We start from the raw sequence: 2812 nt of genomic DNA, 5'->3' as shown, positions 1-2812 counted from the left end.
ACATTGCTGATTGGATGGTGCTCTTTGTGTATCATTTTATCCTAAAGTTATTTGGCATAAAGAGACACTGGATACGCTCCACACTAACAAAACTTTTATTAGTACGTGGACATTAAAGATGCATTTGAAAATGCTCACAGGTCAAAAATCAAAGGTCAAACAAAAGTGTTTTCTGGTTTCTTATGTTTTTTAACATTTAATTTTAATACATAGAAAAAAAATACTTCTGTTTTACAAACCATTTCATTTTCATGTGGTTTATTTTTTCTTTTAGAACTGGATGTTTTGCTTTTCTAAAATGTCATGTTTTAAAAAAAAATAATAATTTCGTTTAACTTTTTTCCTTTTTTTTATTGTGGTTGTGATCTTCAAAATGTTTTTGCCTTGATTTGTTGGTGTGATTTGCTCTTCAGGGCCACCGAACAAAAGCCCTCTGATGTACAATAACTTATCAGAGGCCAGACTGACTGAGAGCCAGAGTTCTGTTTAGGGCTGTAACGAGTATCCGGGTGCTTGGGTATTTGCGATTTGGTCCCGAAAATTTGAGTATGGATATTCTCGACGTCCAAGATCACTGATTCGCAATCATTTTATAAATGTAATTAATGGTAGTAAAATGCGATCAAAATATCATCTGTGGACGCTTTATTTTTGCACTGAAATGCAGATAAATCTAGGATTTTAAGTTAACGAACTGAAACAAAGCCGAAAGAAGCGGGGTACTGCCACCGGAAGTAAACGCATCTTCTTGACGGTGAAGCTTCCGGTTTTCAAAGTAATACTAGCGAGAGCTTTTTTCCACTCAAAAACTGAGACTGAAGTTTCGTTTACAGACATAACTTCTTAAAAATGAATTAGCTTTAACATCGGAGCTTTAGCTCCAGTGTTTATATTCTTTTGGTTATGGTAATTCTTTAAAATTTGACGCAATTAACGAAACTCCAGTTTATTTTGAAGAAATGCAGCCTCACGCTGCTGAAGGTGGACATAATCATCGTGAATCAGCTGATTCTGCTGCTAAAAAAAATAACTCTTCATATGGGGCTGTGCACCAATATGTAATGCTTAGAACGTAAAATATTGAAGAACTTTGAGGATAGAAAACTGTGGAGAACAGTTTCAGGTTTTGCTGTTAAATGATCCAAAAAAGCAGTGATTTTTTTAAGTATAATTTTTATGTTGTTTTAGTGCTGAACCAAAAGATTGACAAAAAAGTTTAAAATGATAAACAAAATTTATTTTTATCTGAATCTTTGTTTTTTTCTATTATGTTCATTCTGATCTGCTGTTCTAAATAAAGGTATAGATGATGATTAAATATAAATAATTTCAATTTTCATCCATCCAGTAAATAGACATACACATAGCAGTAAACATTATATTAAAAAGTATCGTGGTTCAATTCGTGAATCGTGGAGCTTGATTCGTGAATCGAATCGGATCGCCACCTAAGCAGTGATCCACAGCCCAGTTCTGTTGTGCCATGTTGTTGGCGCTTTTACTCGGGGTTCCTCTTAAAACTGCCCTACACTTTAAGATTCCACTTATTAAAGAATAATCCATTCAACTATTTTCAAAAACAATTTTTAGACTTCATTAAATGCGTGAAACAATTAATTTGAGGAGAGGAACCATATTGGTTCTGTGTGTCCCAAAGGAATTTTTAAGTAAAAGTTGCAGCAACCCTGGCCTATGTATGACATTTATTGTAAAATTATTGATTCCAGGGAAAGTATTTTTAAACATTTGGGTTGGAATCAAATCTAAGAAATGATTTGAAAGAAGATAATGTGCTTTTTAGAGAGCTTAAGAGGACAAAAATGCAATTCTGTTTGGACAGTCATTAAACCTTTGTTTCCTGAAAAGCTATCAGCTACAGGATGTGATCTCTGAAGATTTTATTTATTTGATAAAACTTGTTCTATTTGTAAGGAAGCTCACAAGGTCTTTAACAGTGTTGGGCATCTCACTTCAAAAAAGTAATTAGTTATAGTTACTAGTTACTTCTCCCAAAAAGTAATTGAGTTAGTAACTCAATTACTGCATCTTCAAAGTAATTAGTTACTTGGCAAAGTAACTCGTTTGCACGTTTGTGTTGCGATTGTATGTTTATATCCGTGTCTACCGCCTGTTTAGATACAAAAACATGATCACATTTGTCAATCGCGGCATTTTATTGTGAAAAACTGGTTATATTTTGAAAAGAAACCGGATTTTCTCATGTATCTTGATGCAACTTCCGGCCAGAATTGACGGGGAACGCTCGGGTGCGATGCGCCCAGCTCCAGCAAGATCATCAAACTTTGAAGTAACGCGCCGCGATTTACACGAAGTAACTATAACGGCGTTACAGCGAGGATGAAAGTAATTAGTTAGATAACTAAATTACTTGATTTATAACGCCTTTAGTAACGCCGTTATACTTAAACGGCGTTAGTCCCAACATTGGTCTTTAAGAGTTTTATTGCAGATGAGTCTTATTGTCCAGGGGTGAGGTGAGACCGGGGCTGAGAGTTGGAGCTTGACAGGCAGGCATACAGGTTGGAAGATTAACGCAGTGAGCTGACAGACAAGAACAGACAGAGCAGGATGACTTGAAGGCAGAGACGGGATTTCAGGGAATGGAGCTCAGGCATGAAAAAAGGTCATTTTGACCCATCAGGTCAATGTTCAAAGCTAAGATTTTATTTGAGTTTCAAGTTTTTATTTCAGCCATCAAATACACAACTATACAATCCAGATTGACATTTAAATATGTTAAAGATATTTGAAATAAAAAAAATTATTTCCTTTTCAGACATTCATCAAAGCA

This window comes from Oryzias melastigma, unplaced genomic scaffold (genome assembly GCF_002922805.2).
Source record: "Oryzias melastigma strain HK-1 unplaced genomic scaffold, ASM292280v2 sc00391, whole genome shotgun sequence".
Lineage (NCBI taxonomy): Eukaryota > Metazoa > Chordata > Actinopteri > Beloniformes > Adrianichthyidae > Oryzias > Oryzias melastigma.
This window is presented reverse-complemented; position numbering follows the sequence as displayed.